General features: G+C 39.4%; 1 long non-coding RNA gene across 1 annotated transcript in view; it reads right to left on the bottom strand.

Moving 5' to 3' along the window:
* The window catches only part of LOC126076705 (uncharacterized), a 32287-nt gene extending 20364 nt beyond the window's left edge, over positions 1 to 11923 (bottom strand). The window contains exons 1-3 of the long non-coding RNA XR_007517594.1: positions 11870 to 11923; positions 6142 to 6184; positions 5441 to 5513 (exon numbers count right to left, since the gene is read on the bottom strand). This is a non-coding gene — a long non-coding RNA (uncharacterized LOC126076705). The remainder of the gene's footprint in view (positions 1 to 5440; positions 5514 to 6141; positions 6185 to 11869) is intronic.
* Between the last annotated feature and the right edge of the window lie 2975 nt (positions 11924 to 14898).

Raw genomic sequence — 14898 nt, 5'->3', positions numbered from 1 at the left:
AGGTAGGTAAGTAGGTAGGTGGTAGATAGATAGATTAGGTAGGTAGGTAGATGGTAGATAGATAAATTAGGTCGGTAGGTAGGTAGACAGATGTCGCACTATAAGGAGCCCTAGTGGTACAGTGGTGAAGTGCTGGGCTGTTAACTGAAAGGTTGGTGGTTCCAACCCACCAGAGGCTCCTCAAGAGAAAATACCTGGCGATCTGATCCCTTAAAGATTACAACCTAGGAATCCCTATGGGGCAGTTCTACTCTGTCACAGGGGGTCGCTGTAAGTCAAAATCAACGTGACAGTACCTAACAACAACACATCACTATAGTGACCCTTAACTTTAACAATGCGAAGATTGGCAGCAAAAAAAGAGAGAGAGAGAGAGAAGGACGACAGTGAACTGAAAAGGTGGATTTCTTAGGGGTGTCCATCTAAATTCAAATGTATCCTTCAGTGGGGACAGGATTAGACGAGAGGATCAAGTCACAGTGAAATCACAAAATGGTGCAATGAGTGATGTTTACTGACTTCTTCCCCACTCGCTTCCTCCCAAGCTTTGGGGAACGTAACAGAGCTCTAAACTCTAATTTTGCATCTCATGGACACTCCCATGGGAATTCATGTTGTAATTCACTAATGTCCCTGTTGCCAACTTTAACCACTTAAAATCATAGAAATCAGCTGAGGAAATGTTTGTGCTGCTTCCCATAGAGGCTGGCAAGCAGCAGATCCCTTTGACATATTTAAAGAAGCCATGAGAAGCACTTTGTGGTGAACTGCAACAGTTCTGGGGCTCAGGAAGAGAACAAGTACAAAGCCTTCCTAACAGGTCAAGGAAAATGCCAAGAAAGGGAGCCAGAGAACTGACCAAAATAACAAGCAGATTTTACCCACCCTCACCTCCTTTTTTTTTATTGTAAGTTTTCATTGTGAGATAAATATAGGTTTACACACAGTTGTTAAGAAATAATGCAGAGCAATCCCCTGTACCTTTATCCAGTTTCCTTCAAAGGTAACAGTATCACAACTGGATATTGATAGAGATACAGTCAGGATACAGGATACAGAACATTTCTATCAGCACAAAGATCCCCGTGGAGCCTTTTTATAGCAACATCCACTTCCCTCATACAATCACTCTTTCCTTAAACCTTGAAACCATTAATTTCTTCTCCGTTTCTAGAATTTTGAGAGTGTAAGAATATTATAAAAATGGAGCCTTACAGTATGTAACTGTCCCAGATTGAATTGTGTCCCCCAAAAATATGTGTATCAATTTGGCTGGGCCATGATTCCCAGTATTATGTGGTTGTCCTCCATTTTGTGATTAACATAGTTTTCCTATGTGTTGTAAATCCTAATCTCTGCCTGTGGTTAATGAGGCAAGATTAGATTATGTTAAAGAGGATTAGGGTGGGATGTAACACCCTTGCTCAGGTCACATCCCTGATCCAATGTACAAGGATTTTCCCTGGAAAGTGGCCTGCACCATCTTTTATCTTACAAGAGATAAAAGGAAAGGGAAGCGAGCAGAGGGATGGAAACCTCACACCACCAAGACAGCAGCATCAGGAGTAGAGCGCATCCTTTGGACCCAAGGTTCCTGTGGTGAGAAGCTCTTAGTCCAAGGCAAGATTGATGAGAAGGACCTTCCTCCAGAGCCAACAGAGAAAGCCTTCCTCTGAAGCCGAGACCCTGAATTTGGACTTCTAGCCTTTTTTTTAGCCTACTAGACTGTGAGAAAATTAATTTCCCAATGTTAAAGCCATCCACTTGTGGTATTTCTGTTACAGGAGCGCTGCATAACTAAGACAGTAAACTTCTGGGAGTGACTTTTGTTCACTCAGCATAATTCTCTGGTGATTGAGCTAGGTTGTTCCATGTATCAACAGTTTGTACTTTTTACTGCTGAGTAGCAGTCCATCGTCCTGATGTAACAGTTAACCATTCAGCCATTGGATGACATCTGGGTTGTTTCCAGTTTGGGGCTATTGTTAATAAAGCTGCTACAAACATTTATGTTTAGGCTTTTGTGTGAACATTGTCTTCATTTCTCTGAGATAAATGCCCAGAAGAGCAATTGCTGGGTCATATGGTAACTGTATTCGACTCCACGGCAGCAGGTTTAGCAGGTATGGTAACTGTATGTTTGTTTTATAAGAAACTGTCTGTTTTCCAGAAAAAAAAAATTTTTTTTTTGTTTTTTTTCCAGAGCAGCTATAAAATTTTGTATTCCCACCAGCAATATATAAGAGGTGCAGTTTTACCATATCCTTGCCAACATTTAGCGTTTCCCTAGTTGTTATTTTAGCCATTCTGATAGATATGCAGTCATATTTCATTGTGATTTTAATTTGTATTTCCTTAATAACTAAAGTTGTTGAACATTTTTCATGTGTTTATTTACCGTTTCTGTGAAATGTCTCTTCACGTCTTTTGCCCACGTTCTGGCTCGATTATCTGCTTTTTTCCTATTGAGTTCTTTATATCTTCTAGATACTAGTCCTTTTTTATATATGTGGTTTCCAAACATTTTCTCCCACTCTGTAGCTTGTCTTTCTGTCCTTTCAACAGTCTTGTGGAACAAAAGTTTTAATTTTGAGGAAGTCGAATTTATTCAAATTTTCTCCTATGGGCTGTGCTTTTGGTGTCAAGTCTAAGAACTCTTCACTTAGCTATAGATCCCAATGACTTCCTGTTTTTCTCTAAAAGTTTTACAGTTCACATGTAGGTCTATGTCCCATTTCAAGTTGATTTTTATATGAGGTATAATACTCAGGTTGAGGTTCATGTTTTTGCCTGTCAATATCCAATCACTTCAGCACCATTTGTTGAAAAGGTATCTTTCCTCCGTTGAATTGCTTTTGCATCTTTGTCGAAAATCAGTTAGGCATATTTGTGTGGCTCTATTTTTGGATTCTCTATTCTGTTTCATTTACTTTCTATCCCTCTACCAGTACTGCGCAGCCTTGATTACTATAGCTATATAATTTCTAAATAAAGTGATTTTTCTCACTTCATTCTTTTTTTTTTTGAAATTGTTTTAGCTAATCAAAAATAAATTCACTTTACCTAGAATAAATTTTAGAATAATCTTGTTTATATCTAGAAAAAAATCTTGCTGGGATATTTTTATAGTTTATTTTTGTTGCTGTTGAGAATATACACAGCAGAACGTACACCAATTCAACAATTTCTATATGTCCAGTTCAGTGACATTGATTACATTGCTGGAGTTGTGCGGCCATTCTCACCCTCCTTTCTGAGCTGTCCCTCCCTATTAGCATAAGCTCACCACCCCCTAAGTTTCCTATCAAATCTTTCCAGCTACTGTTGTCAATTTGATCCTTATAGCTAGATCTTAAAAGTCTTGCTGGGATTTTGATAGAAATTGCATTAAACCTATAGATCAATTTAAAGAGAATTGTCATCTTTACTATGTTGAATCTTCCAATCCATGAGCATAGTGTAAAAAAATGTGCCTCTCCATTTATTTAGATCTTTGATTTCTTTCATCAGTATTGTGTAGTTTTCAGCATACACCTCCTGTGCATGTCCTGTTAGATTTACATCTAAGTATTTCTTTTTTTTCCCAATAGTTGTAAGTGGTATTGTATTTTTAATTTTGGTGTCCCCATGTTCATTACTAGTATGTAGAAATAGAACTGAGTTTCGTATGTTTATGCTGTAACTGCAACTTTGCTAAACTCACTTATTAGTGCTAGCGGTGATTTTATTGATTCCTTGGGACTTTCTACATAGACAATTACGTTACCTGCAAATAGAAACATTTTTATTTCTCTCTTAGCAATCTGTACTGCCCTGACTAGAACTTCCAGCTCTGTCATTGAAAAGAAGTAGTGAGAATGTGTATCCTAGCCTTATTCCCAATCTTAGGGGGAAAGCATTCAGTCTGTCACTATTAAGTGAGTATAATGTTAGCTACAGGTTCTTTGTAGATGCTTTTCGTCAAGTTGAGGAAGTTCCCTTATATTCCTATTTTTCTGACAGTTTTCATTGTAAGCATTAAATTTTGTGAACTGCTATTCCTGCATCAAATGATATGTTCATGTGGCTTTTCCTGTTAACATGTGGGTTACACTGGTTGACTGTCAAATATTAAGCTAGCCTTGCATCTCTGGAATAACTCCCACCTGGTCATGGTATATAATTCTTTTCATATGTTGCTGAATTCTATTTGCTAATATTTTGTTATATTTTTCCATCTATACTCATGAAGGATACTGGCCTGTAGTTTTCGTCTTAGTTATCTAAACCCATTGCTGTCAAGTCTATTCCAACTCATAGTAACCCTATAGGACATAGCAGAACTGCCCCATAGGGTTTCAAAGCAGCAGCTGGTGGATTCGAACAGCTGACCTTGGATTAGCAGCCAAGTTCTTAACCCCTGTGCCACCGGGCTAGTTATTTAGTGTTGCTGTAACAGAAATACCACAAGTGGGTGACTTTCACAGACAGAAGTTAATTTTCGCACAGTTTAGGAGGCTAGAAGTCTACATTCAGGGCACCGGCTCTAGGGAAGGGCGCCCTTTCTCTGTTGGCTCTGGAGGAATTTCCTTATTTCTTTGGAACTGCTGCTCCTGGGTGATTTTCATGTGGCTTGAGCTCTCTCTTTCCCCATCTCTGCTTCCTAGCTTGCTTGTTTAATCTCTTTTATACCTCAAAAGAGATTGACTCAAAATATGCCCTACAATAATCCTGCCTCATAGCATAAAAAATAATTATTTCCAAATGGCATTATAACCACAAGTATAGAGGTTAGGATTTACAACACATGTTTTGGGGGGGGGGGGGCATAACAGTTTTCATTTTTTGCGCTGCCTTTATCTAGTTTTGGAGGTTTTTAGTTTCATCAAATTAATTGTAAAGTGTTTCCTCCTCTTCTAGTTTCTGGAAGAAATTTTGTAGAATTGGTGTTAATTATTTTTTAAACGTTCGGTAGAATTCTCCAGGGAAAGCACCCGGGCCTGGTGATTTCTTTCTTGGGAGCTTTTAAATTATAAATTCAACTTACTTAATAGTTAGAGAACTGTTCAAAGTATCTATTTCAGATTGAGTGCGTTCTGGAAATAAGATCCTGTTTTAATAACTTTTCCAAGTATCATGGCAGTATAGATAGTTTCATATTTTCTAATTTCATTGAAAGTGATTATCATATACTTGATAGAAAAAATAAGAAACCAGTTCGTTTTGGTAATTTCATTGATATTTTCATTATTCGTCATCATTTTCATTATCATCTACTAGTATTTCCCCAGTTCCTGTTGGAGATTATACGACTTGGTGACACAGATCCTATGACCCAGTCACTGAATCATCACACGTGCAACTAGGACATTCAAAGTGCCCAAGGATCCACACTCACATGTAGTCTCTGCCCACTACCCTCTTCCCCAAATCTAGAAAAGAAGCTGAGAAAAGATCTTACCCAAACTTTGGGGCCTTGAGTCCCAAGTTGTCCTACGGCCCCTCTGTTTTCTTCACACACGCACAGGCTTTTCCTACAGTGTTGGGATCCAGAGAGAAAAAGTCCCCACAGTCAGGGAGAGAGTGATTGAAGGCGGAGAATCTCCAGATCCCATTGTTTCCCAGGAACCCACAGTCTCCAGCTAAGGAGTTGCTGAAGAGTAGCTGAGTCTGATTCTATCCTAACTACACCCTCACAACCCATTCTTCAATGAGCAACCAAATGTTTTACATTTTGTTTTTCAACTTATAATTGGTATTTAAAAACATAAATCAGATGTTGCCGTGCGCTTCACGGCTTACCCTCCAATGGCTTTCCATTTCTCAAACGAAATCTGAATTCCTTATATGACAGTTGTAATCTGGCTCCTGTCACTTTGGCTTCCTTTTTGTTCCTCAGCACCACCCAGTAGTCCCTGGGTGGTGCAAACAGTTAAGCACTTGATAACTAATTGAAAGTTCAGTGGTTCAAATCCACCCTGAAAAACAAAGGACTAACGAACCACATGAACCACAGCTCCACCAGCTTGAGCACAGAAGAACTAGATGGTGCCCCGCTACCACAACCAACTGCTCTGACAGGGGTCATGATAGAAGGTCCCAAACAGAGCAGGAGAAAAGTAAAGGACGAAATTCAAGATCACAAAAAAAGATCAGACTTACCAGTCTGCCAAAAGTCCACCTTTCAGCCAAAGATTAGACAAGCCTATAAAACAAACAATAACACACATGAGGAATCCACTTCTTAGTTCACCCAAGTATGCAAGACCAAATGGGCAACACCTGCCCAAAATCAAAGACAAGAATGCAGAAAGGGACAGGAAAACTGGATGAATGAACACAGGGAACCCAGGATGAAAAGGAAAATGGGAAGAGTGCCGACACATTGCAGGGATTGCAACCAATGTCACAAAACAATTTGTGTATAAATTTTTTAATGAAAAACTAATTTGTGTTGTAAACTTTCACCTAAAACACAATAAAACTAAAAAAAAAAAAAAACCCACCCCGATGCATCTCTGAAGAAAGGCCTGACGGTCTGCTTCGAAAAGGTCACAGCCTCAAAAACCCTATGGAATGCAGTTCTACTCTACACACATAGGGTCACCATGTGTCCAGATCAACTTGATGGCAACAGGTTTGGTTTTTGGTTTAAACACCACCCGTCTGTTAATTTGCTGTACTGGGGTGGCTTGCATGTTGCTATGATGCTGGAAGCTATGCTATCAGTATTTCAAATAACCAGAAGGGTCACCCGTGGTGAGCAGGTTTCATCAGAGATTCCAGATTAAAACAGACTAGTAGGAAAGGCTTGGTGATCTACTTCCAAAAACTAACCAGTCAAAACTTTATGAATCACAACAGAACGTTGTTGATATAGTGCTAGAAGAGGAACTCCCAAGATTGGAAGACACTCAAAATATACAGTGGCTGCAACAATGGACTAGACCACACCAGTGACTGTGAAGATGGTACTGGAGAGGGCAACATTTTGTTCTATTGTACATGGGGTCACCATTAGTTAGAACCAACTTCATGGCAACTAACAACAACAAACACCAAATGCTTCCCTATCTCAAGGCCATTACCCTGACAGTTCCCTTGCCCCAGCTCTTCCCATAGTGGGGCCCATGCTCATCCTTCAGCCTCAGTTCAAATGTTACTCACTCTCGATTGCATGGCCCTATTTACTTCCTCCATAGCACTGACCACACTGTGTAATTACCCTGCTTACTTTGCTGGCTTGTTGTCTGTCTCACTCAACTGGAGTAAAACCTCCATCACTGCTGTATCCCCAGCATCCAGCACTGTGCCTGGCACCTGATGGGTGCTCAGTATAAATCCTTGTAGAATGAATAGATGAAGGAGTACTTAATGATCCCTATTCCCTCTGCCCCAAATAGGAGATAATAGTGACAACTCGTTTTAATTCTCCCGGAATCCAGATTTCTGGGTTCATGGCATTGGGGTGACCCACTCAGACCATCTACCCTTGGTGTCCTTTTGAACCTTGAGGCTTTAAGAAACTGTTTTCCTAAAGTCACCCTCAGGTCGAATAACTGCTTAGTAAACAGCTTAGAGGAGATTGTTTTGCCTTAGGCACTGGGTTCTTTTGGAAAATTATCTATGTGCAGCTAGCTTCGAGAAGCAGTAACTCCAGGGTCTGGTTATAGGTTGTGGTTTTAGAATGTACTGTGGTTTTGCCCTTAGGAAACCCTTGTGGTATAGTGGTGAAGTGCTATGGCTGCTATCCAAGAGGTCGGCAGTTCTAATCCACCAGGCGCTCCTTGGAAACTCAATTATTCAGTTCTGCTCTGTCCTATAGGGTCGCTCGGAGTCGGAATCGACTCGACGGCAATGGGTTTGGTTTTTGGTTTGGGTGTGTCCTTACGGGACAGGGAGCGAAGGCCCTGAGATTAGAGGGTGACTATTAGAAATAGTGAAGAGACTGGTGTGGTTAGAGGAGAAGCAAGTAAAAGAGAAATAGACTATATTATAAGAGAGGTAATAGCGGGTTGAGTGTAGAACCTAGAGACTTAGTAAGACAAGGAACAGACGGGCCCCCAAATCTGCAAACGAAGTAACAGGAAATAGGCCAGGGCGCAGAAACAAAGCCATTCGCCAGACCAATGGGGCCGGGTATCTAAAAATAGCCCACAAACTTCTTTAAAGTTGCCTTTCAGAAGCAGCTGCAGAAAACCAGGCCCAGGGACATGTGCAGAGCATCCACCTGTGACTGCTGTGTGACCTTCCACCAGGGGCAATGAGGGGTTACAGCCCCAGCTGGGGAATCGAACCCAGGAAGCAAGAGACTGTGCAGGCATGACACCCCATAAATCCTGCTACAACCCCCAGAAGCTTCCAGGACAGGAGCCATCTTGGAAAGCTTCTGTGAGCGCACCTTAGTTAACATATCCCCGCCTGTGCCTATGAATAAACATGAGTCTTTTCCTGCCCAAGAACTTCTAAAAACTCGGGCCTGTCCTTTGTTCTGTGAGATGAGGGTAAGCATTGCTCTAGGCCCCCTTTGTCTCTGCTTGCAAGCCTCTTCATAAAGCCTTGCTCGTGTGGAAAACCACATGCCTTACCTGCTCATTGTTGACCAGTGAAAGGCAAGAACCTTATTCCAGTAACACTTAGTGACTCTGTAACAAACTGACCCTGAAACCCTGCTCATACTTTGATGTTATCTCCTGATAGATTAACATAACAATGGCCTATATAACCCGATTTCACCATCCCCTCTCCAGAGCGCCTTTTTGAATAGGTTAAGATGCTGCCCATTCAAATTGTACCTACTTAGAGTAAATATATTCTGTTACACTAACTTTTGGTGTTTCTCTGCACATGTTGTGGAGTAAAAGTGTCCCGTAATTTAGGAATTTATAGTCTGAGGTTGGTTCTTAAATAAAAAGGCAAAAAGTCAATCTGCGAAGAATTACAGTTAAGATGAAGTTGGGATGAAATTACCATTTTGAAAACAAAACACATAACAGCTTATATCCACATCTTCAGGTGTGGTTTGCTAAATCATCCAGAGTGTATCCTCAAGAAGAGATGACAGGAATGCAGAGACTTAAGCCTCTTTTGCTATGAATTGCATGGGGTCTAGAAAAAAATGAGCACCCAAAGCGAGAATTTGCCTGTGCTTATCAAAAAAAAAAAAAAGTTTTTTTATCAAACACTGAGCCCTGGTGGCACAGCGCTTAAGTGCTTGGCTCCTAACCCAAAGGTCGGCAGTTCAAATCCACCAGCGGCTCCATGGATGAAAGATGTGGCAGCTTGCTTCCATAAAGATTACAGCCTTGGAAACCCTATGGGCAGTTCTACTCCATCCTACAGGGCTGCTATGAGTCGGAATCAAATTGACAGCAATGGGTTTTATCAAACACTATACATTTTAGGAGAAAGAGTATCTGTTTCTAAATAAGCAGCCCTTCTTTAAACATAATTACTCCCAAAATGCAGAAAATCGATTCTTTCATAGCTAACAATAAGCCAAGGGGGAATGGTGAGAGAGGCCCTGTTTGCTCTGGTGCTGCTTCCCTCTCAGGCGCCTTCTCTCCCCTCCATTTTTCCCAGCCTACGAGGCCCTAGGCACTACAGCCTTAGATTCTCCTCGGTGCTCCAGGCAAACTCCATCCCAGGAAGCTGCTAATAAGAGTTACCTGGAGGAGGAGACAATTGGAGTGAAGCTGCTCCTTTGTTGTTTGATTTATTGAATGTCTTAAAGTGAGACTGTGTTCGTGTCTGCCTTATGTAAAAATTTAAAACACCGAGTTACTGAGGTCAAGAGCTGGGGACTGTGGTCTTGGGGCACATCTAGGTCAACTGGCATAACATAGTTTATAAAGAAAATGTTGTACATCCTACTTGGGTGAGTAGTGTCTGGGGTCTTAAAAGCTTGTGAGCAGCCATTTAAGATACTCCACTGGTCTCACCCCATCTGGAGCAAGGGAGAACAAAGAAAACCAAAGACACAAGGGCAAGATTAGTCCAAATAACTAATGGACCACAACCTCCACCAGACTGAGTCCAGCACAACTACACGGTGCCCAGCTACCACCACTGACTGCTCTGTCAGGGTTCACAGTAGAGGGTCCTGGACAGAGCTGAAGAAAAATGTAGAACAAAATTCATATTCACCAAAAAAAGAAAAAGGTCAGACGTAATAGTTTGACAGAGACAGAAAGAACCCCAAAACTATGGCCTCTGGACACCCTGCTAACTCAGAATTGAAGCCATTCCCAAAGTCCACCTTTCAATCAAAAATTAGACAGGCCTATAAAACAAATAATAACACACGTGAGGAACATGCGTCTTAGTTCAATCAAGTTTATGAGACCAAATGGGCAACACATGCCCAAAGGCAAAGACGAGAAGGCATGAAGGGACAGGAAAACTGGGAGAATGGACATGGGGAACCTGGGGGGAAAGGGAGAGTACTGACACATTGTGGGGATTGCAACCAATGTCACAAAACAATTCATGTATAAATTTTTCAATGAGAAACTAATTTGCACTGTAAACTTTCACCTAAAGCACAACACAATTTTAAAAATAAAATTTTTTAAAAGAAAAAAATTAAAATTAATAAAAATAGAAAATAATTTTACTTAAAGAACAAACCTCCAGCTCACCTTCACAGAATGAAGATGTCTTCCTGACAATCACTCAAAAACCAGTGTCAAAAACCTAAATTCCTTAGAAAAACACCAAAAATTTGCAATAACATAATATATTTATTGTGAGTAGATACGATTCGAATCGGGCAACATCACCTGAACATGTCAGGAAGGCACTCAGAAGTGAGGACGGTGAAAGCAGTATATAGGTCATTGTTATGTTAATTTCTCAAGTGATAGGAACAGTCAGTCATCAAGGATATGCCATACAGCCAAAAACAACTTCTAACCAGACCCTGGAGTTTCTGCTTCAGTTCCTGCTTCTATGTGCAGCCAGTTCTCGAAGCTGGCTGCACTTAGATAATTTTCCAAAAGAACCCAGTGCTTAAGGCCAAACAGTCTCCATTAAGCTGCTTACTAAGCTATCGTTTGACCTGAAGGTGACTCCAAGGAACCAATTACTTCAAAGTTCAAAAGGATAGCTAAAGGCAGATGGCCTGAGTAGGTCACCCCAGTTCCATAAACCCAGAAATCTGGATTCCAGGAGAATCAAAACATTCTTGTCATTCCCTCCTTCTGATCATGATTCTACCACAGAACCTTGGATCACAAACATTCAATAATGATAGCTGGGCACCATCCAATTCTTCTGGCCTCATGGCATAGGAGACAGCTGTTAATGGAGGTGATCAGACACGGAGTCTAGTTTCTCCTCCACCTGGCTCTCCTTTCTTCTTCTGCTCTGGATGAACAGAGGCCAATTGTTGCAACATGGCTGGCTACTTGCAAACATTTAAGTCCCCAGATGCTATAGGTCTTTGTACCAAGAAAACAAATCCCATGAGGCATTTGTTTTTACATTAAGCAGCATCGGTAGCTGCTTTTCCTGTGCCTCAGCAGCAGCTACATTCTGCAAAACCTCGGATTGCATATTATTAATATAAACACAGCAATGTTCGTCTATTAAGGCTCAAACTCCTCAATGGGAAACTAATGCTAGTCTATTTTCTAAAATCACAGCTCAAACTTCAAATACTTCTCTAGTTATGCTCTTTATAACTTTGCTAAGGTTATCAACAGAAACTCCTAATTTGAGAATTACAATATCTAAACCAATTTAAAGTCTGGTGATTTCCCTTAAGGCAAGAATCAGCTATTTCAGTAACTAAAAACACTATGCTGGCTACAGAATATTCTATGATAAGGGTTTTTCTCATCTCCTGATTCTTCTTTTAATCATCTTAAACTTTCTATTCTGGTCTTACCTTTTCATTACCCTCATACTTCTTATTTTTTCTTCTGGCTAATCGATCATATACACATATAGAAATAGAATAAGAAGATTTGGTATGAATCTGCAGGGAAAAAACAAAACAAAACCCATTAGTTAGATAATTTAGGGGAAGGGAGGAAAATGGTTTCTTATATCCAGAAAATGGAATATTAAAACATCAGCAATATTCCCACATAAAACCCACAGTAATCGTTGAGTCCACTCTGTCCTATGTAGTTAATTTCTGTTCTATGCAATTCTCAATCAGCCACAGTCTGTGAACCTATCTAACACAAAAGTATTAGAAATCTTGATTCTATCTGGTTGTATTCACATTCAAAATATCACAGTCCTTTTCATATGTCCAATAGAGTCCATCTTTTGTTGAAATATTTTGATCAAACACTTTCAGCAAGCCAGCAAAGTAAAACTTATCTACAGATGACAAAACTTAATATAGCCATGATCAACTTATAATAATTCTTAAAAGTGAAAGCTGTGAAGGAAATTAATTACAAAAGTAAAGCAAAGCAAAAAAAAAAAAAGCCAATTAAAAAAAAATCTTTATACAAAGATATCTCTGAACATAATGATAAACCTTATTGCCAAAGAGTTTCACATGTAACACATAATAACTTTGAGATGTAATACCATATAGTCAGGATACACCAAGAATATATCAAGATTATCAAGTCTCTAAACATCTGAATAGCAGAAAAAACTCCACAGCTAAATGATGTGAACTCTGCAGATAAAACCACTGGTTTTGATGATGCTAGACTCAAAATAAATAAAATTGTGACCAAGTTATCAGGTAAAAAATAATAATAAAATTATGACATAATATTATGCATTTATTGTCTAATATCAGGCAAACATCACTGACACATAAATTTTTAACCCAAAGAAAATTTGGCACTCTGATTTCACAACATGCTTTGTGTAACTCATAAAACATTAAATAACCCGCCCCCCCTTTTTTTTTCTTTTAGCACTTTTTCCATTATAAAGCAGGAACAAATCTTTTGTGGCTTTCCAAAAAGTTTGAAAGTTGTCAGCAATTTATCACAGGTCACAGAGAAGCAATACTTGTGGCTGGTTTTGAGCATGAACCCAGTAATTTATTCTAATATGATGCTAAACCCTTGCCTTCAAGGCAGATTACTCAAAGAATAAAATTAACTCTTCAACCCAATAATATTTTTAAAAATATATTAACACCAAGAAACCGTTTTTTTTTTTTTTTGGTCTATATGCTATTTGACACTAAAAACACTTAAAAATCTCATAAATTAATCCATCAAATTTTAGCTATGACAAATTAAATACTTAGACCATATTAAATAAATTTCCAATTAATAAACCTTTTAAACTTTCTGTCTTTGTTACATATCTCTTATGGCACAATGCTTTAAGTGGCAAAAATGAACATTCTCATTAGCAGACCTAAATACACATATATTCTTTCTCTGTGGCATGAAAAGCAAAAGTATATAAACTTAAATTGTAACAAATATTCATCAACTTAATCTAATATCAGTAAGTTACCCGAAGATCTGGGAAATTATTTTAAGCCTATATATTACAAAATACAGTTACTGTTGAAACAGAGTACAGGTGCTGTTGGGTGGATTCTGACTTATAGCCACCCAATGCACAACAGAACGAAACACTGCCTGGTCCTACACAATCCTCACAATCATTGCTTTATTTGAGCCCATTGTTGCAGCCACCATGACAGTCCATCTCCTTGAAGGTCCTTCTCTTTTTCACTGACCCTCTACTTTAGTCACCAGCGTTCAATGCATCAAATCTATTATTGAGATGGTCTCTAAATTCAGGTGGATATACTAAAGGTTGTACTTTGGCTCTCATGAGCTTGTTTTCATATTCTTCAGATTCAACTTGAACGTGCATGGGAGCAATTGATGGTCTGTTCCACACCTGGCCCTTGACCTTTTTCTGACTGATGATATTGAGCTTCTACATTCTTTCCACAGATATAGTCAATTTGATTCCTGTGTATTTCATCTAGTGATGTCCACGTGGATTCTGTTGTTGTTGTTAGGTGGCGTTGACTCAGTTCCTTACAACAGAATGAAACACTGCCTGCCCCTGCGTTATCCTCACAATTGTTGATATGATTGAGCCCATTGTTGAAGCCACTGTGTCAATCCATCTCATTGAAGGTCTTCCTCTTTTTCCCTGACTCTCTACTTTACCAAGCACGATGTCCTTCTCCAGGGATTGGTCTCACCGGGTAACATGTTCAAAGTACTTGAGACGAAGTCTCACCATATTTGCTTCTAAAGAGCATTCTGGCTGTGCTCTTTCCAAGACAGATTTGTTCGTTCTTCTGGCAGTCTATGGTATAATCAATATTCTTCACCAACACAGTAATTCAAAGGCATCGATTCTTCTTTGGTCTTCTTTATTCATTGTCCAGCTTTCACATGCATATGAGGCAATTGAAAACACCATGGCTTGGGTTAGGCACCCCTTTTCCTTAAAGTGACATCTTTTTTTTTTTAAACATTTTCAAGAGGTCTTTTGCAACAGATTTGCCCAATGCAATGGGTCATTTGACTTCTTGATTGCTGCTTCCATAGGCATTGATTGTGGATCCAAGTAAAATGAAATCCTTGACAACTTCAATGTTTTCTCTGTTTACCATAATGTTGTATATAGTCACCGTTTATGTTGTTGAAAAAAGGTATTTGCAATGAATAAGTCGTTGGTCTTGCAAAATTCTATCATGTGATCTCTGATGTTGTTTCTATCACCAAGGCCATGTTTTCCAACTACCAGTCCTTCTTTGTTTCCAACTTTCACATTCCAATCACCAATAGTTATCAATGCCTTTTTATTGCATGTTTGATCAATTTCAGACTGCAGAAGTTGGTAAAAATCTTCAGTTTCTTCATCTTGGGCCCTAGTGGTCGGTGCATAAATTTGAATAAGAATCAAATTAACTGGTCTTCCTTGTAAGCATATGTATATTATCCTATCACTGACAGTGTT

The sequence above is a fragment of the Elephas maximus genome, chromosome 5, assembly GCF_024166365.1.
Source record: "Elephas maximus indicus isolate mEleMax1 chromosome 5, mEleMax1 primary haplotype, whole genome shotgun sequence".
Lineage (NCBI taxonomy): Eukaryota > Metazoa > Chordata > Mammalia > Proboscidea > Elephantidae > Elephas > Elephas maximus.
Note: the sequence above shows the minus strand (reverse complement) of the source record. Positions and strands in the feature narration are given on the sequence as shown.